General features: G+C 44.6%; 1 pseudogene; it reads left to right on the top strand.

The window, feature by feature from the left end:
• LOC132648259 (grainyhead-like protein 2 homolog) overlaps positions 1–7,947 on the top strand; it is a 58,028-nt pseudogene extending 50,081 nt beyond the window's left edge.
• The last annotated feature ends 12,229 nt before the right edge of the window (positions 7,948–20,176 follow it).

Here is a 20,176-nt window from a genome sequence, read left to right as displayed (position 1 = left end):
GCCCTCGTTTTTTCTGGTTTTGTTTTTAAAGTAGTCTTTTACTTTTTAAAAAAAGAAAATAATTATTAACAGTGATGAAATGTGACTCTGTCACCTAAAAAAAATACAACTGTATTTCCACCCTTCCTTCAGATGTGAACTGGTATTTGAATCAGAAGGTACCATATCAGACAGATTCATGAACAGTTCCGAGGTGGTGACTTTCTGTAGCCCACATGGATGTCCTACAGCCTGTGAGCCAGGCCACATGATGGGTGCAGTAGCTCGGTTAGCTAGAAGGTGGTATGCTCACTTTAAAAAAACTGGTGTTTGTGTGTATGTGTGTGCACATGTGTTTTCATCAGTGAGCATGGGCTGTGTCATGTTTGGAGGTCAGAGGACAACATTGAGGTCACTTCAGCTTCCCCCTGATTGAGACAGGCTCAGTCTCTGCTGTAGCACCTGCTGCAAGTCCATGGGAGCTCGGCCATTGCAGGTGTGCACTGCAGCATCTGGCTAAACGTGCAGTTTGGACATCCAGACTCAGGTCCCCATGCTGTGTGGCAGGCACTTTAACCACTTAACCACTGAGGTGTGTGGGCTTGCTGTTTCTTGAGACTATTTCAGAGCTTGCCTGGCTCTTACCACAAGCATACACAGCAGCAAGCAAAAGATCATACCTCCTAACTGTGCTACTTCCTGTGGGCCAAGCATTCACACACACTAGTCTAGGGGGGCCATTCCTGAAACCACCACACAGTAACCTTATGAAGAGTGAACTTTGACCACGGAACCTCGGAGCTTGTTCTGGAGGTCAGTGAAGCCACTCAGACCTCAGGGCTCTTGCACATGCTGTCCCCTCTGCCAGGATGCTCTTCTTTCATATCACGATGTTGGGGCTGCTCACCCCCAGCTCGTGGGGCCTGTCAGACCACTCACATAAATAACACCTCTTCTCTGTGTGCCTCCACCTGCTTTATTTTATTTCAACCTGGTGTCTTGATCAGTTTTTATTGTCAACTTGACATGACCTAGAGTCACCTAGGACAAGGGACCCTCAGTTGAAGAATTGCCTGAGACAGACTGGCTTTTGACCATTTCTGTGAAAAATTGTCTTGACTGATGAATGATATGGGAAGACCCAGCCTGCTGAGTCAGCACTGTCTCTAGATGGCTGAGCAAGAGCCAGTCAGAAAACCAGTAAGCAGCTTTCCTTTCTGCCTTTCTGCTTTACTTCCTGCTTAAGTTTTTTAGCTTCTCAGTAACGGACTGGTATTTGAGGTATAAGAGGAAATAAACTTTGTCCTCAAGTTGCTGATGGTCAGAATGTTTTGCTACTGCAAGAGGAAAGAAGCCAGACCACCTGGCATACCTAATATTGGTTGGGTGTTCCTTCCTTCTTTTCTCCAGTAGAATATGCAGTCCCGAGGGGTTTGTCTCTTGCTGTCAGTTGCATATCCTCAGGCCTTGGGCACAATGTTTGTTGCAAATGTTTGCTATTCGCAGAGTATGTCCCACCATGCTGAGTGCTACAGGCTCCTTTTAATTATTGTCATACTCCTATGAACATGGCATGGAAATAGCATCATCACCATTTTACAGATAGGGAAAATGAGGCTGGAAGACATAGGTGCCTCTTTTACCAAGCTCTACCCCAAATGGTGGCACCACCCTAAGCTCTCCATCAACTCAAGTCTAGGTAGGCAGATGTCCATATGTTTACATAAAAGAAGAATAAACAATGCCAGTCACACAAAGAGTAAAGGGAAAGCAAGAATCGATAATAAACATCTGGGAAAGAGGCGGGATAGACAGTTGATTGATCAGCCCTTTGCCAAGTACATGCTTTGGAGAGTGGAGAGCCTAATTACTGAAAAGAGGAGCCAGGAATGGATTCCTTTTTCTTTTAGAAAAAAGGGCGAATGAACAGACATGAGACTACTGCTGTTGAGTAAGCAAACTTTTTCACTTGAAAATTAAAAAGAAATTGCAAGTGACACTAACCAAAGCCAAATCTTAGAAGGCAACTGAGTGAGAATAATTAGGTGAAAATACTGGGGACTCCATCCTCCTCCTCCCCCTACCCCCAGCACACGTACACATGCAGCAAGCACTATGCACAGAAAGGAATGCTATCCAGGGCTTCCTACTTTTTTGTGCCATGGGTGCCTTTTGCAATTTCAAATCCATTGACTCTTTGAGAGTGCTTTTAAGTATCTAAAATAAAACAGAATTACAAAGAAAAGCAATGGCATTATGAAAGGCAGTCACCAAGATGGTAGAAAGTGTCTGTGATGTAGGATAGTGCATCAGATATGATGTAGGGATAAGATGAGTAGCACCCAGTGAGGTGGGTGAGTGCAGCCCATACTGTGAAATGCATACAGAAATTTTTAAAGATTCATTATTTTGTGTGTATGTCTGTGCACATCTGTCCCTACTGATGAGGAAGTAGTGAACATCCTTGTGGAAATAGAACCCGAGTCCTTTGCAAGAAGAACAAGTGCTCTTGGCTGCTGAGCCAGCTTTCCACCCTGCAGGCCGAATGCTAATGCACCACAAAATATCCGTGATCCCCACCACCAAAAAACAAGCTAGTTGCTGTGTGGGAAAGGCATAGAAAGGTTCTGGTTTGAGGCTAATTTAAGTATGGGTGTATGTATGTTGTCCTATCCGAGTTCTGTGCATCGTCTTGCTGTGGCTCTGGCCAGCTATGCTGAGGAAGTAATCAGGAAATAATGTGGAAGCAGGCTGCTCTCAAGGAGTTTCTGAGAACTAGTTCTGTTCACTGAGTGGTTCTAGATCCCCAGGGAATGAGTAAGGAAGTGAGGTCACTCTTGAGAGCCTTGCCATTTCAGCAAGAACTGAATTCAGTTCAGAGCTCAAAAGACAGAGCTAGCTCACCATACTGGGTTCCTCTCTCTCTCCCTCCTCCCTCTCCCTTCTTCCATCTCTCTCATGTGTCCCAGGCTGCCTTCAAAACTTGCTATGCAGGGGAGGTTGACCTTGAACATATGCTCCACCTGCAGTGCTGAGATTGTACAGATACCCTTCACACCCAGTTTATGTGGTCTTGGGTCTCAAACCTAGCCTTGTGTATACTAGGAAAGCACTCTTATCCACCTGTCTAAAATGGAAGTGGCTCCCTTTTATTTGCATATGCAAATAGGACACCAAGGGGCTTGCCAAATAGTGTAGGGGCCTCAATGGGAGGAAGAGAGAAGAGAGTAGAGGCATTGTAAAGTATTCCTGAGAGGCTTAACATTTTTATTAACTTCTCAACTTTTTATTTCTCATTTTATTGAATTATGGTTCAATTGTCTTTGTTACACATTATATGACAGAGTCTCTTTGGGAAATTCAGTATGTATGTGTCTATGCATTTACTATTATATAAACTAGACCAACCGTGTCATTGTAATTTATCTGCTAAATTTCTCCAATTCTGAATTAAGTCTTCCACCATGCGTGTGTGTTTTTGAGACTTCCTGTGTCCATTCATTTCCCTTAGCTTTTGCCTCTCCAGCTGCTACTCATCTGCTTCTCATTTTATCTGCCTATTTGTTTGTTTACATTTTCTGCAAACAGGCCCTTCTAACACAAGGCCTGTTTTCTTTGCTGCCTCCAGGCTCTTGTGAGAAATGTTGCCTTTTCTATTTATTTGCACGTTCATGTGGAAGTCAGTAAACAACTTGCAAGAGTCAAGGTTCTTGCCTTCAACCTTGTGTTTCTGGAGTTGAGCTCACCTGGCCAGCCTTGGTGGTGAGGGCCTTTACCCACTGAGCCATCCCACTGGCCAACAAGTGTGTTGTTTTGTTTTGTTAACTTTTGTTCATTGGGCCTTAGTGTGGCTGTGGGGAAACCTCATCAGGACCACCAGTGATGTGCCCCACGCAGGCAAGAGGATACTTGTCTAGTCTGTCTTTATCACCCTGCCTCTCTGTCTTGCTTCTGAGTGTACATATGGTGAAGAGGTCTTTCTGCCCTGTGGTAGGGATGGAAAGGCAGGAACCTAGGGTTCTCTGGAACAAACTTTTCTCAGGATCTCAGCTCTCCCCTAGGGTTCTGCAGCCCTTTTCTAGCCTGTGCTGCACTTCCTAAGTCTGGGTCCCAACCTTACCTGTGAGCCACCAGCGAGGGCATGGCACATGTTTGGAGTAGATCTTTCTCGAATACATCTTGCCACTTTGTACTTACAAAAATGACACAATCATAAAAATAAGCACTGTGGAATTATACAAAGTAAAAGGGAGCTTGAATCTGACCATTTATCAATGTAGCTATCATTAATAGATTGCTATGTCATTTAAATATTTTATATACATTTAAATATATGTAAACATTAAAAATTCAGGCAAGATTATACTATACTGACAAATTTTCACTTATTTTCCCCTCTAATATGCTAGCAATTTTTAAAGTGTAAGTGAAGAAAATGTCAAGATATTTAATGCATATTTGTTATGACTTTCCTCTGTTATGAACAGGTATGTTCCAAACATGTTTGAGCATGAGAGTATTTCTGTATGTCCGATTACTAGACATGATGTCAATGGCTCATATTCACTTTTAAAAACTATGCTTCTGTCAAACTTCTTTTCCAGGAGGCTGAGGGTCACTATTCCTTATATAGAATCTGAACACTGCTGTTTCCTCATGCTCTGACCAACATTAGATTATGACTTCAGTTTTGTTTCGTTTTAGATTTTTTAGATTAATTTTTAATGTGTCATTTGTCTGCCGTGTGTGCAGGTACATATGGAGGCCAAAAGAGGGCATCAGATCCATCAGAGCTGTAAACCAAAAGCAGAAAATGTTTAAACCTGCTGGATCTCTCATTCCCCTCCTTCCCCCCGCCCCCCACTTGGTTTTCCAAGACAGGATTTCTGTCCTGGACTCACTTTGTAGACAAGGCTGGCCTCCAACTCACAGATCCACCTGCCTCTGCCTTCCAGAGTGCTGGGATTATAGGGGTGTGCCATGGCACCTGGCTCATTTGCATTTTTGATAGTTAAATTAAAAGTACTATCCTATCATTATTTTCATTTGAAATTTTTAAATAAAAGTTCAGTGCAGTTTTCATATGCTTATTGCCTGATTATATTCTTCTTGTATATAATTTTTGTTTTTTTTTCTTTCTTCTCTGCCCTGTTTCCCATCGAGTTCTTTTTAACGAAGCAGTTTGCTCTGTATATATTGTTTGTATTTTAAAATGCTTCCCAGCATATTATTTTTCTTTGTGGTATGTTTGAGCTACTGATATTTCAGAATTCCAGAGTTATTACTATTCAGGCTTGTTTTGCAGGTGTCATGTCTCCCGGAAAAACTGTACTTAGGATGATGGCTATCTGAAGAATGAACTCATGTTTATCTTTTCCTGTGATTTCATGGTCTCAGTGGTCTCATCTTTCATATATAAATCTTTTATCCACCTGAACTTTTTCTCTCACTACCTCTTGAGGTTGGTCTGGAGAGCATTCCATCGCTCATGCTGACCTCAGGGCTGGGCTCACAGGGGTGAACCACTGCAAGTGGCTCAGTTGAAATGTGTTTTGATGCATGGCTACCTATTTAATCCAACATTGTGAGTAGATGTTTTTTTTTTTCCAAGGGATCGGAAATGCCACTTTTATCAAGATTGTTTTGCTGAGTGATTTAAGATCTGTCCAAAGGGAGAATCAAAATTGGGATGGCACTAGACATGGGCTCTGACACACTGCGAAGCATGAGCTGCATTTCTCTTCCTTCTAAGGGCAGTGGAAATAATGACTTGGTGAAACTAGTCAGGGCCATAGTTAGTGAGCTGTGACCCTGTGGCTGCTAACGTGGATTGGGGCTCCATTCACTTCTCTATGCCTCATTTTGCTAATCTATAAAGCCAGTGGCTTGGGCTGAATGGTCTCAGCAGTTAGTGCAGGGAAAGTGTTCATCATGAGATTTCCTGACGTGTCTCATTAGGGGACTGTGCTGTGCTCAGATGTGAGGTCTGAGCTGGAATGCTGTGCTTCCCAGTGTGTCCCTGCTCTCTGCTGACCACTTTCCTATTATTCATGTTTCAGCTGTCTGAGAAGTATGGGCTGCCAGTGGAGAAAATCACAAAGCTTTATAAGAAGAGCAAAAAGGGGTAAGAAAAAAGCTAACTCAGCTAGCTGCAAGGTATATTTTTAATATAGCTTTACCTGTTGTCACATCCGTGGCCCACGATGCTAGCAGTTCAGGCAGGGAGACCCACAATGCATTTCTAACATGTCACCCGAGGTGCTTTCATCTACTGACATGGGCAGGAGTAGTCTAGAGGTGGTGGGACATCGGGGAAAATGACATTGCAGAACTACATGTAGCTCTTCACATTGGCTTCTGAGTGACACAGTATGGACAAAAATTAGCTGAGGCTAAAGGAAATTATTTCAAGGTAATCATTAATGAAATCTCAAATGGGCGTCAGGCTGCTCGCCCACATGGTAAGGAACAGTGAACAGTTAGTCCTTCCTGGTTGGGTGGTGAGGAGCCTCTGGGTTCCCTGCTCCATTTCCTCCTCACAGGCTCACTGAGGAGGAATGAAGCCCAGGGCCTGCTTAAGTATTTGCCCCAGGTCTCACTTTCAGTAAACAGAAAGCATATTCAATGCCTGCAGGGAGGTGGGCCACTTCAATGGCCTCAAGGATCAAGTGCTTCCCTCTCCTCTGCCCCTCTTAAGACCTTTCTAAGGCTTCCTCTTTGGGAGTAGGTACCATAAAACTCTTCTGGACCCTTTTCATAAAGAAAATGTGACCTGGGTTCTCGGGCTTTCTGATTTTGCAGTCTTTGGCTGACGGAGCATCAAACTTGAACTCCTGTTAGACACTCGGTGAATGTGTGCTGCAGTTCTTTCCAAGATCAGTGCAGTAGGCTGGGGATACCACTTTGAGTGAAGCCTCAAGTCTTGCTGGCTAGAGAGCTTCAGTGTGGACAAACACACTGCTGATAGCACTGCCTTTCAGCACTGGGCCTGTGAAGGCCTATGCATAAGGCTTTTATCCCAACATCAGCCCACTAAGCGTGGGTGCCTTTTAATTCTGTAAAAGAACAAACTGAAGGTATGGCAGCATCCCTGATGACACCACTATAAAGTGATTCAGGGAGTCATTCTTTCTCAAATGGAAATCTCTTTGGCTAACAAGAGTGAGACAGGCTCAGGCACTTCTCAGTCACAGATAGAGGTGCTGGAGGGACACTTTACTGGTTAAGAGCATGTGTGGCTCTTCCACAGGACCCTGGTTTCATTCTCAGCACCTACATGGCATCTCACAACTACCTGCAATTCTAGTCCAGGGGATTAAATTGGTCTTCAGAACTCTGAGGGTACCATGCACACATACCGTACACAGAGATGCATTCAGGCAAAACACTCAAATATAAGACAAAAACAAAATTTATATAAAAAAAATCACAGATAGACTCTGGAAGTTGGTTTTCTTGAAACCAAACCGCCATGGAGTAGGCAGCCAGGAAGAGATGAAGTAGCTTGGGGTGAGGCAAAGCCAGCTTTAGACCCAGCTCAGGCGTTCATTAGCTGGGTGAAGTTGGAGAGCCATTGACCTTACTGAGTTGTTTCTTACTTGCAAAGCACTGCTGATAAAACTTGCCTTTATAGTTGCTGTAGAGTCATACGTAACTTTTACTGTACATGTGTGTTCAGCCAAGGGCAGTTGAGGTTTGTAATGAAAATACAGAGGGGCCTAAGAATGTGATTAGTCAGTAGCTTGAAGGCTGCTCTTGCATAAAGCCCTCTGTTCACTGGCTTTGTTTCTTACCCCACCCCATCTCACCCAATTTCGGCAGCATCCTGGTGAACATGGATGACAACATCATTGAACACTATTCAAATGAAGACAGCTTCATCCTCAACATGGAGAGCATGGTGGAAGGCTTCAAGATCACGCTTATGGAGATCTGAGCGCTGGGCCCAAGTCCCCTTGACAGGAGCTTCCGGTGCACTCCTTCCTGGGAGAGGTGGGCTCGCTGCCCTACAACCTGCAGACCCATCTCACCCATCTCAAGTGACTGTTACAAGACTGCTTGGAAGGGGGCAGGGCCCAAGGCCCACCAACAGACCAACAGTCAACTCTTCTACTTGCTTGGAGCTGAAGCCTGTATCCCTCGGCTAAGTTCTTTAAGCCTGTCAGGCCCTTATTTATTGTCCATTTTTCCCCAAGAGCCTGGAGTCCAGGCCCTCCAGGACTCTACAAGTTACTGATAGCTCCACCTGAGACCTCCAGAGTTCCCCCTTCAAGGGAAACACAGCTAGTCCATTCATCTCGAAGAGCCTGGGGAACTGCGATGCCTTTTTTCTTACCTCTCCACATTTCTTGAGTGGATGGACAAGATGAGCTGCTTCTTGGCACAGTCGTCATGGGTGGGGTAAAGAGGACACCCATTTTTTGGCCTGGAACCTTCAGGTTGCTCTGAGGAAGGTCATTTTGCTTAAATACCTCCAGGGGATCTCAGCAAATAGCCACTGGGCCTTGTTCAGGAAGACATTCCGCTACCATGTCAGTAATAAGGAGCACAAAGTATGATTGACAGCCATGTACATAATTTGTACCTAATATTGCAATAATATATTTTACCTGTGGTGTGTGGGCATGTTTACTGCCGTTGCCCTGGAAAGGACATACCTGGAGACTCAGAGCATTCTGCTCTATCTGAGAGGAGGCTAGGAAAGAGGCCTTTAAGGTATCATGTGACTGGTGAATGCCAAGATGGACTCTCCACTGAGCCATGCTGAGGACTTGTTTCCCCAAATGGAGCGCTCTCCCCTCAGACTCTCCCTTGAGGCCATCACATTTTGTCTCATGGTGATCTGTTGTCTAAGAGTGTCCTTTGAGCTGTTCAGGAAAGATCATGCTGTCAGCGCCTTCTTTAGCACTGGAGTGAGACACCTTGAAGCGTATGCAAAGTTTCCGCAAGGGTTTGCACTGGGGTCCTATCCCTGGGGCCTGCTGCAGAACTGCTTGGCTTACAAGGGATGGACACAGTAGTGCCTCATAGTTTACAAGCATGTCCTTCATCTCAAGTGGCCCCTTTGCAAACCCAGCTGCAGCTTTGCGAAGCGAGCCTGCAGCTCGGCTGGGCTGTGACCAGCAGACATTGCTTCCTCTGGCTTCTGAAGATGGGAAGAGGTGAGGCTGTCCACCCTGGCTGTGGAAAGCGTGGGATTTCTGGAACTTCTGAGACTGGCTTTGAGAAGCACACTGGAGAGCTAAGGCTGTTTCCTCCTCTCCTGGCCCTTGGGAGGGCAAGAGAAAATGGCTTTCCTGAACAGCATGCCCCATGGTAGGCCTCAGTTCTCTTTGAGAGGACAGGTTGGTAGTTTGGGGATTTTTTTGTTACACTGTGGGCTGAGCACTAGTTCGGATAGTCAGGCACATCCCACCCCAAAGCCTGGATAATGGGGCAGCTTCCATGGAAAGGTCCAAATTTGTCTATGAAGCACTTTGATGTCTTACCTGGAGGCTCTGTTCTCCAGCTCCTGCCTTCTTGCCCCACCTTCCCCTGAGAGCCCAAGCAGCCGAGGCTGACTCTAGCCTAGCTACCCAAAGCTGCAGAGGAATGGGCTGGAGAGTAGGTGCTATGACCAAGAGGATCCAAAGAATAGCAGGGGCACCTTTCTGAGAGCCCACTGGGCTCCGAATCCCTCTGTGTTGCCAAAGGTTTGTATCCTGGGCTCGGCTCTGCTTAGTCCTCTGCTCCACCCCACATCACTTGCTGAACCAGCAGCTTGGGGACCCTCTAGGGTACTAGCAAGGCTCTGATCTAAGGCAGACAAACTCAGTGTTGGAAATATATGCTCTATGCACTTCCCATGCTACAGCACTTGGGGTTAGCTCCAAACATGAATGGCAGACCTTAGGGTGGCTCAGGATTCCAGGGAGACATATCTGTAGTAATCTGACAGGCTCCCAGCTCTTCTCTCCGGTTTCTGGAAAACTGCCCATCTCCCCTGAGGCAGAGGACCAGCTGGAGATGGCTTTGCCTTTGTCCTGAGTCACTACAGTCCTTGTGGTAGCCAGAACAAGGGACATGAAGCCAGGACCACAAATAGGGGTACAGTGGCAGGTCCAGGAGTGTCTGTTGGTGGACTTCTCTGCATCCATCCCTCGCTGCATTAGCAGAGCTTTGCTGAGCATCATTTCCTGAACAAAAATAGCAAGAGAGAAAAGCTTGTCTTTCCTTTGTCCCCGAATTAACCGCACCCAAACTTTTTTTTTTGTAATCCATAAAAGGTTGGGGAACACATGAAGCAGGTGTTTTCATTCTACGTCCCCACTGAAACTTCCTCAGTGTTTAGAAATTGGAACCACCACCAACAAAAATATACAATGGGCTGCCATCTTGAAATCAGTTCCTAAAAGACTAAGGCATGTCCCAAAGCAGAAACCTGGGAAGCATGAAATGAGTTAAAACATTTATTTTTCATGCAACAGGAAAAGAGGGTTTGTGCCAAATTCTAAGAATGGCCCTTTCTGAAAGACAAACAAGGGGAGACTGATTTGTATACAATCTACTCCCACATAAAAAAAGAGTAAATGTAACTTAATAGTTTTGTAAATGGGAGAGGGGAATCTATAAACTATAAATATGTTATTTTATTTTTTGTACATTTTTAAGAAGAAAAAAAATAAATATTCACAATATGAGTCAAACAGCTGTGTCTGTTGCTTTCTGGGCAGTGGCTGCTGGTGTGGGAAAGAGTCACCAGCCTGGGGTCTTGGCTGTCCCTGCCCCTTCAGTCCTTCATACAGTGGAGACTTGCCTACCAGTGCTCTCCCTCCTCCTTACACCAGGCTTGCAAAAGAAGAGGGCCAAAGGGCAACAAGAGGCCTCCAGGGTGGCTGCCAGCACAGCTGCCCTTGACTGGCCTCTCAGGTGGGTTCTTTCCACTCCCTTCTCTCTGGCACTTTGTGGTTATTTCTGCTTCATTAGATCTGTGCCAACTGCTACAGAGAGGCTGAAACCGCACGGCTCCTACTTCAGTTCCGTCTCCACACTCTCTGATCCTTGAAAACCCATACTGGGGCTCCTGTGCTAGCCACCTCATTATGCAGCATTCACACGGCTCCAGCTGGTATCGTCAATGATCTCCAGGAGCAGCCATTCCGAGAGGCAAAATGCTAGCATTTTCTACAGCACCCTTCTCTAAGGCACAGTACTAAAATCTTGCCTCAAAAAAGCCTTCCCTGGCCTCACCCCCAATGGGATCCCTGCCCTTTGTGCTCAGATCAGTGCTAGGGAAAAACAGGCCTGGGGTGGATGGAGAGTGTTTATTATGGAAAGTTCTGGAAAGATCATGTAATTAGAAATGGGCCATGGTCTTTTTTTATTGCTACCCATGTCCTTCCTCATCTTTGGGTCTGATTGTTCTTCATACCTGCCTGATTGGGTCATTTGGGGGGATGTGAGTGTTATCACATCTTCCTTTCCCTGTGGACATCAGTGAACTGTGCTTATCCCCTCCTCCCCCCTCCCCAAGCTCCCCAACTGGGGGAGATTTTTGGTGACATATTCCATCTATTCCAAAGGGTTCTTCAGCTCTGTACTCCTAAGCAATTCTAAATGGGTCCATGGTTAATACTGGGAAGTCAAGAATTTGAGGAAAGACGGTGGGGGCCTCTGATGAGCCAGAGGCAGAGAAGAGAAATGTGAAAAGACACCAAGGGTGAGCACCACCCATGTTCATTGGGCATCAGTATCCATCACGTGGTACTTGGGAAAGAACATTTCCCATTCGCCATGAAGTGTTTATAGTGGTATTTGATCCTGAGTTAGGTATTCCCCTCCAGCCATCTCCTTTGCTAACAAGGCCTCTCTAGCTCACATATACACTTCCAAGCCTGCCACACTTATGCTGACTGGCGGCCCCATTAAACACTCAGTATGAATCCAGCTAAATGATGAGATGTTGCTATTGAGGTTCAGCGAGAGGTCTGACTGGCCATTTGCCTGTCTTCCTGGAGGTGGTGTGTACTGGTGAGAATTTTTATTAGCATATACTAATTTAGATATTTACACACATGTATGATTTGGTCATTTTCATACCTCATTACTCTGGTTTGTTCCCCTTCCACTCTTGCTGATCCCTTCATTTTTCCTAACCAGGCTCCTTTCACATGTCTCCCACGTTTCCATGTGCACTGTGTGTGTGTGTGTGTGTGTGTGTGTGTGTGTGTGTGTGTAGACTCAATGAGTTTAGAGTTGCTTATGTGAGCATGGGGAGAAAGTTATTTAGAGCATGGGCATGGGCAACTTAGTATCACTGTTACACCAAGTTACACCGCTAAGGAAAATGTCTCCCCTTCCTCCTCAGGGAGGAGTGGAGTCTCTTCCCTGTCCCTACCCCCTACCCCAAACCCCACCCGTGTTAGAATGTCCATGGGCCCAATCTTGGGCATAGGAGGGAATATTTAACTAAGTGGGGTTGGCAAGTCCAGCTGCATTGTACCTTAGAGTGTTTTTACTGTTTGTCACAGAGAAATACTAAAATATCAAATATTCCCTGGAAATTCATAGAGCTAAGCCTTCCCATGGCCTGGGTGCTCCAAGCTGCCCCCTAGTTAGCTCCTGATGGTTACTATCTCTGCACCCGAGGAAGGTCTGGAACTATGCACCACACGTTAACACTCAGTACAGAAAGTCCTAGGCAACAGGCGTATTGATGCTACAAAAGTGGGGAAATGGTTGAGTTGTAGGTATACAGGCTCCTCAGGGCTCTGGCCACATTCCCATCATCACCTCATCATCACGTGTTGTGTTTCAGATATTGCTTAAACACAGAGACTAACTGTGGAGGAGGAAAAGAGTCTCCTCCACATCTGCACCCCAAAGGTCTAGCTGGCCTGTGAGGAGCCTATTGTACCTCCTAATCTAGGGAGCAAGTTAGTAGCTCTTGTTCATACAGCATTAGCCTTTGGGGCTGTAGTCAAGGCCAGTGATAGGAACAAGACGAGAAAAGCTTGATGTGATGGCTTTGGGGGAACATTTAGTTATCTCTCCTACTAAATCTCCAACAGAGTGGGAAGGGAAAGGATTATATTGCTGTTGTATTTTTAGTTTGGTTGGTTTTTGAGACAGGATTTCTTTGTGTACCCTTGGGTGTTCTAGAACTCACTACATAGACCAGCCTGGCCTTGAACTTACAGATCTGCCTGCTTTGCTTCCTGAGTGCTTCCCTGATCCTACTGAGGAGTTTTTCTGAGTTTTGCTTTGGTGCTTCATGTTTGGAGAAGCACAAAGTGGGAGGGAGTGAAGGCCAAGCTGAGAAGGAAGTAAGGAAGCCACACATGGACGAGAACTGCTTTCAAACTCTTCCACCCTCAAACCTGAAAGACACAAGACACTGTCAGCTGAGGCAGCTTAGTAAGAAAAAAAATCTCATGCTCCAGACAATGATATTAAATAATAAACATGCTTTAATGCCAGGCAAGAGCTATACAATCAACTGAGAATGGGACCACTTCACATAATATGACATATATATAATTAAATCCATTTCCAGAAAGTCCCCCTGGGGAGTACCACACCGCCCCTTCTCCATCCTGAGCGAGGTATGAACAGTCAAGCACTCTGAAACGTCCTCCAGTCCTGTGGACAGCACAGACTTCCTTTACTTGGAACAAAACAGGCTCTACCTCCACCAGAGGCCCCTGAACACAGCACAAACACTGCCTGGCCACAGGAGTGACAGATGTCTTCAGCTCTCCTGATGCTGTGAAGTTCATTGGTCAAACATGCATGCATAAAATGACACCCAATGCCTTCCTGGGAGAGGTGGAGAAGAGGAGGAAACATACAGATAGGTCTGTTATGTCTGTGTGTCTAGCTGGTCTGGAGCTCTCCAGGCCTTCTGGGGACCACAGGGTTCATAACCTGTGCTCTTGAATTCTGAAGAGCTGGAGGCCACCTCTGGTTTCCATCCCAACTTGGGTTAATTTTGCTTTCCAAAAACAGACTTTATCATTTGGCTCACAGGATTTGGCAAGCCTTGCTACAAAAGGTAAGGAAATGACACTAGGAAATATTAAGATTACAAAATCTAGGTCACAAAATTTCAACCTATGGAGACACCATTAAAGTTTGAACTTCTGCCAGTTAAGAGTATCGCCATGGGGGGGGGGGACCTTCGGCCAGCAAGAATTGCCTGGGCATCATTTCTTATAGCTGTGTTTAACTTTTTGCGGCTTTGTTCTACAGGAAGTGGCTACAGGCAGCAGAGACCTTCCTGACTCCTCTTAGGCAGGCTCTGCCACCAACATCCTTGAGTGTCTGGGCCTTGTTGATGCCACTGTGTGTGAGGCTTTGGTTGCCTGTAGCCAGAAGTTTTTGCTTCCAACCCTTATTTCAAAGTAGTGTATATGAGGTGACCAGCCCAAGCAACAACTCAGCTTTGCTATATTCAAATAACACGGTGAAAGGGAGTGCTGTTGGGACCCACGGTGGCCTCAGACACTGCAGGCTCCTTAGCCGGCACCTACAGTGGGTGGGTGAACTGCCTGGCTGGCCCACACCTCACTACATGAAAGATACCCGGGGGCAGAAAAAGAAGATTCTAGGCGTGGCTCCCCCACTGAGGATGTAGGTTACACTGTTAGGACCAATCTGCTTTTCCGAGTCTATGGAACATTCATCTGCTTAGAAAGACAGCACACCTGCACCTGCCGGTGCGCTGCTGGACCTTGGCCCCTTCTCAGAGCTGCTGGTGGACAAGACGCTTGGAAACTGCCTTCCTCTGGCCACCTTGACTCTGTAAAACCATTCGAAATCAAAGCTGGGCCCTTGTCATCATTCTTTTGTAATTTTATGGAGTATATAAAATACACTTGTTGACTGGTACATTTGTGCAAAGACAGGACTTTAAAACAAGACACTGACATTCGTTGTAGTTGGCTTCATAATAAACTGCTAAAACAAGTCTTCTGTAGTAAGATTGCATTAGCGCTCACTAAACATGCATTTACAAGGTAAAACACTTAATTTGGTCTGCAATACCCAATATTTTATATACAGCAGTCTTTTTATAAATCACAAGTAGGTAGCAAGATGGGTCTGGTTTTAGAATGTTACCATCTGTGTTTGATTTTTCAAAGGGCCTCATATTAGCTCACCTCTGTAAACCTGTGGGGTGGGAGAACCACTGAGTCATCTTTCCCCATCTCTGTTAATTTACCTTGTAATGTTCACAGCTTGGAAACTACAGCCTGCTGGGGTGGAGGGGAATGTCCCAGCTGGCTTTAATAGCTTTACCCCAGAGGGTAACCTGCTCTTAGAAAACCTAGCCTTGGGTGCCTGCCATAGCCCTGAGGGCATGCGTGACAACACACCCAGATTAGGAGTTTTGTCTTTCAAACAAAGCCCCTCAAAGCTTGCTGAAGGATCTCAGGGGCAGAATGGAATTCTTTTCTATGGCCCCACCAGTCTTGGGTTTTAAGACAGACACATTAGAATCAAAGGGAAAAAAGTAATGATGATTAAATCTCTGGCCCCACCAGTCTTGGGTTTTAAGACAGACACATTAGAATCAAAGGGAAAAAAGTAATGATGATTAAATCTCTGGCCCCACCAGTCTTGGGTTTTAAGATGAAAGACCAAAAGATAAGCAGCGATCGTTAACACTATGTAGAGTAGGCGCGGTATAGCAAGAGCTACCTCGCTGCATTCTTTCCCGCCTTCCGGTTCCGGGGGGTACGTGACTTGGCTCACAATCTGCCTTCCCGCCTTCCCTGTTCTGGGTACGTAACTTAACTACGGCTTTGTTCAAACCACCCAATCAGAACCCTGTAACTGCTTCTCGCTTCTGTAACCGGCCTCCTGCTCCCGAGCCCTATAAAAACCCGTCACCCCAACCAAGAGGCGCGCAAGTCCTCCGATAGGCTTGGTCGCCCCGGGTACCCGTGTATCAAAATAAACCTCTTGCGGCTTGCATCCGAAGGCTGGTCTCGCTGTTCCTTGGGAAGCGGGGTCTCCCCGTCTAGATAGGCTCCAGGGAGTCTTTCATTTGGAGGTCCCACCGAGATCTGAGACCCCCGCCCAGGGACCACCGACCCACCGTCGGGAGGTAAGACCTGCCGGCTTTTTGTTCTGTGAGTCTTGTGTATCGTTGTGTTAAACGGTCTGTCTTTTTGTGAGTTCGTTTCCAGGGGGTTCGAGTCCCTCTGTGGTCTGGACTTGGCCAGGTCATCTGTATCAGACGGAAACTAGAAGGAGCTGACGGGCTCGTACTTCTATTCCGTGCCTCCTGGGAGACGTCTCAGGAGTGCCTGGTAGGGGAATCATTTGCTTCCCCGTCTGAAAGGTAACCCTTCTTGGGTTCCCTCCTGTCTGGAAACACGAGCCGAGTGGGACTCTTTGGGGCGACGCCCCTGAGAGAAGGCTACATGCTTCATCTGGGAGACGGAGGAACCAGACCTCCGACAAGGTCTCCATCTGAATGTTTGTGTTCGCTTTGGCGCCGATCTCGTACCGCGCGGTTTGTGTTGTCTTCTGTCTGCCTGATTTTTGTCATAAGTGTAGTGAGTGTTGTTTGTCTGTCTACCTTTTGTTTTCTGTTCTGAAAGGCCTCACGAAATTTGTTTAAAATGTGTGCCTATGCGCTTTATTAGATCCATAAGCACATATTGTATAGGCTGCCACATGGTCTAAAGTGTCTCAGTGTCTCGCTGCCATCTTGACTTCACCATGTGATTTTATAATGTAACCGCCATCTTGGTATGGATAAAAAAAGAAAAAGAAAAACCTTGGTCAAATAATTCTCATTTCCTTCTAGGTTAAAAGGATAGCTTATTTTAAATTGGTATTGGTTTTAAAAAATTAAATTGCTTGCACTGGTAAATTCTGGTTTTAAAATCTGGTTTTAATTTTAAAGATTATGTTTATGCCTTGTGACTTCTACAAAAGGGGTACTTTGTTTTAATATTGCAAAAACGGGTTTTAAAAAATTGTTTAAAGTTTATCAGACATTTGGGTATGACTATGACTGAGAAAATTGCAGTTTTTGAAATGTATCTTATGGAGAGCTGTTTGTTTGATAAGCTGCTTTGTTTATAAAAAAAACATGTTTACACCCTGTTCTTTATCTTGAGACAAAGAAAAGGGGAAGTTTCACCAAGTTCCTTAAAGCTTGTTCTAAGTTCCTTAGAGTTTGGTTGTTACCTTTATGTTATCAGATGCAGGAAAGTTAAAAAAAAATTTGGCAGTTTCAGAACTCCTCTTTATAGTAATGTAACTTGCTTTTGCTTTGCCTATAAAAAGCAAATCGTACGTAGACTCTGGGCTTCAGCAGGATCATGTCAGAATGGAAAGGATTTTAGTGAGAGTTTTTATGTCGTCTGAAAAGCAAGAAAGAGAGCGAGAGCAAAAAAGTAAGCATGTCTGGTTAAGCCAGAAAAGAAAAGCTAGAAATCTGAATGTATATAGCATGTCGCAGAAGGTTAGTGGATGTGTTATAAAAAGCCAGAGAGTTAATATGATTTAAAGAAAAACTGTATTTTAAAATGTTATACTTCATTTAAAAGGCTGGTGATTCCTCATTACAAAATTTTTTTATGCTCTTTTAAAGAAAAAAATTCTAGCTGATAGGTTTGGTATGGCTAAAATAATTACAGTTTAAAATTGTTCTGTTATGCAGTTGGTTCTAAAGCTTGTTCGATTACTGGGAACTTTTGGTTGTGGGGGATTATGGAAGCTCCGAAGTGTTTGCTGTATCATCAGCACCTAATGGCCATGTTTGGTATTGTCAGTCACAGCCTGTGCTAATGCTAGCACATGGCCAGCCGCCATGATGGTTCAGCAATGGAGAGCTCGTAAAGCTGTAGTTTGGCTGCCATATTTGTTTAAGACTTCCAGCTGAGTTCAGTTACACGTGGCCAGCCGCCATGATGGTTCAGCAATAGAGAGCACATGAAGCTGTAGTTTGGCTGCCATGTTTGTTTAGGGATTCCAGCTCAGTTCGGTTACACATGGCCAGCCGCCATGCTGGTCCGGAGATATGTTTAGTCATTAGTGCTAAATGCAAAGCTTTTTAATGTTCAATTTTAATGCAAGTGGTAGGAGCAGAAAGATTAGCTAGCCTCTCTATAAACTTTATCCGATTAAAAGGTTTGCTTTGAATTTAGTTCAGAAAGAACAGATTTAAAGTCATGCTAAATACTGCAGTTGAGCCTTACCTAGTCTCTTGTCTATTTGTCTTAAAATATATACTTCTAGGACATGCATCTCGAAAATATGCTAGAATGAGAGATCATAGCATTCTGTTTTATAGGACACAGTTTAGAGCAGATGATAAAAACAGAGTAACTTGGATATGCTGGCCCTCAAGCTTGTCAGAAATCTGAATTAGGCATTTTAACATGTGTAAGCTTATTGTGACAGGAAGTCCCGCAATCCTGGCAGTAGCTCCCCCAAGGTCTCCGAGAAGATTTGGGCACAATGACAGATGACTGCAACTCTGGATTGTGGTATGCTAACCACTGGGCAATACTGCCTCAACTGGCCCACTGTTAGGGCCCAGCCAAAACTGTGGACACCTGGAGTCAATGTTTCACGTTGCTAAGGGCGAGGTGAGGCCATTCTCTCATTTCTTTCTCCACAGAAACAGTCTCTCATCTTATGTGCCTGGCAGAACTGCGTCTGTTCAGGATGCCGAACACAGGAGCCAGGGACACTGCCTAGGTAATGGGCTAACTAGTCATCCCTGTCATTTTGATTGGCACATGGATTGGTATTTATTTAGCTTATAATTTATCCTTCTCAGGTCTCTGAACACCTTGACGGCTATGCTAAGCTTACGGTAGCTTTGCAGCTAGAGAAAAGACAATTAGATCGACTGTTAGCTCATTGATCAGCTCATTAGCTAGAACCACAGAGTACTAGATACCTTATTTAGAAAAAAAGACAGGTTTGCCTTGCTCACAGGACTCATGTCTTAAGATAAATAAGTGGAGCTTATATAGGGTCTGAGAATATAGGAGTTTAGGTTGTAAAAATCTAGAGTGTTATTATTTAGTTAAAAAAATGTTTCAGGGTTGATAAATTCAAAAGATTGGAGAGTCTAAGTAGTTTTTTTTAAGATATAATTATAAGTTATAAAGAGATAAATATTTTAAAGCAGATTAAAAATGGGAAATATTTTAAATTTCTCCCCCCTCTTTGCTACTATTGTGCTTATGTTATAAAATTTTAAAAGTCCAGAGTTTTGGCATTGATCAATAGAGTTCTGATAAGTTGATGGAGCAATAACTGCTTACTATTCAGTCACCAGGTTAAGATTTTAATTTCCTTTGTTGGCTTCTGAAGATAGACGAAAGGTGCTTCTCGTTATTTTAAAAACATCTGTTTAATGTGTGTATCTGACCCAAAAGTCATAGCTTTTAGTATGGTATTCTTAATATCTGCCATTTCTGGGGTAGATTTTGACACAGAAATATCCTAAACCTATTCCTTCTAGTTGCTTTGTTAAGGAAAGTCCAAGCATCCAGGGTTTAGCACTAAAAGCCAGTAATGTATTTCTGCCTAACTTTCCAGTGTAAACAGAAAGTAAAAGTGAAAACTAAAAGTATATGCTGAGTGTATAAAAATGGCCAAGCTTCATTCGTGACTAATTACAAACAGCTATGCCCACAGGAAAAAAATGTTACTGTGGACACACTTAGGTTGTGTATAAAGGTTATAAAACAAACAGCTAACTGATACTCATTCAGTGGGATGCAGTTTTACCTGTTCCTCTCAAAATGTTTGATTTGCTGATATGTTACTTTTCTGAGTATTTAAAATTATGTATATTTCCTTTTGTGTACTAAAATTTCATATGAGTTTCAGGGATGTGACCTCGATCTGGCATAGCTCAAAAGGATCGCAGATGAGATTTTCCCTGATCTTTCCCATTTAATAGACAAATTTTAACTCCTGTCTCCAGTCTGAATTTGTCTCAGCAGATCTTCACCTGTTTAACTCTGTCCGGGATCAGCTGTGGACTGCAAGCTGAGATCTGGACTTCCTGGAAACTGACATGATTGCTCTCTGCCTCTTTGGGTGGATCAAGGAACCAGATGCTTGGGACTTCCCCATTGCCCAGCCTTTGACTGGCATTTCAGCCTTCCTAGCCCCTGGTGCCTACGGTCCAACGGTCAGCTCGAAGAAGCTCCAGAAGACGGATCTATGCCCAAAT

The sequence above is a fragment of the Meriones unguiculatus genome, chromosome 16 (genome assembly GCF_030254825.1).
Source record: "Meriones unguiculatus strain TT.TT164.6M chromosome 16, Bangor_MerUng_6.1, whole genome shotgun sequence".
NCBI classification, from domain to species: domain Eukaryota; kingdom Metazoa; phylum Chordata; class Mammalia; order Rodentia; family Muridae; genus Meriones; species Meriones unguiculatus.
The sequence above is the reverse complement of the archived record's forward strand: the minus strand, read 5'-3'. Positions and strand labels throughout refer to the sequence as shown.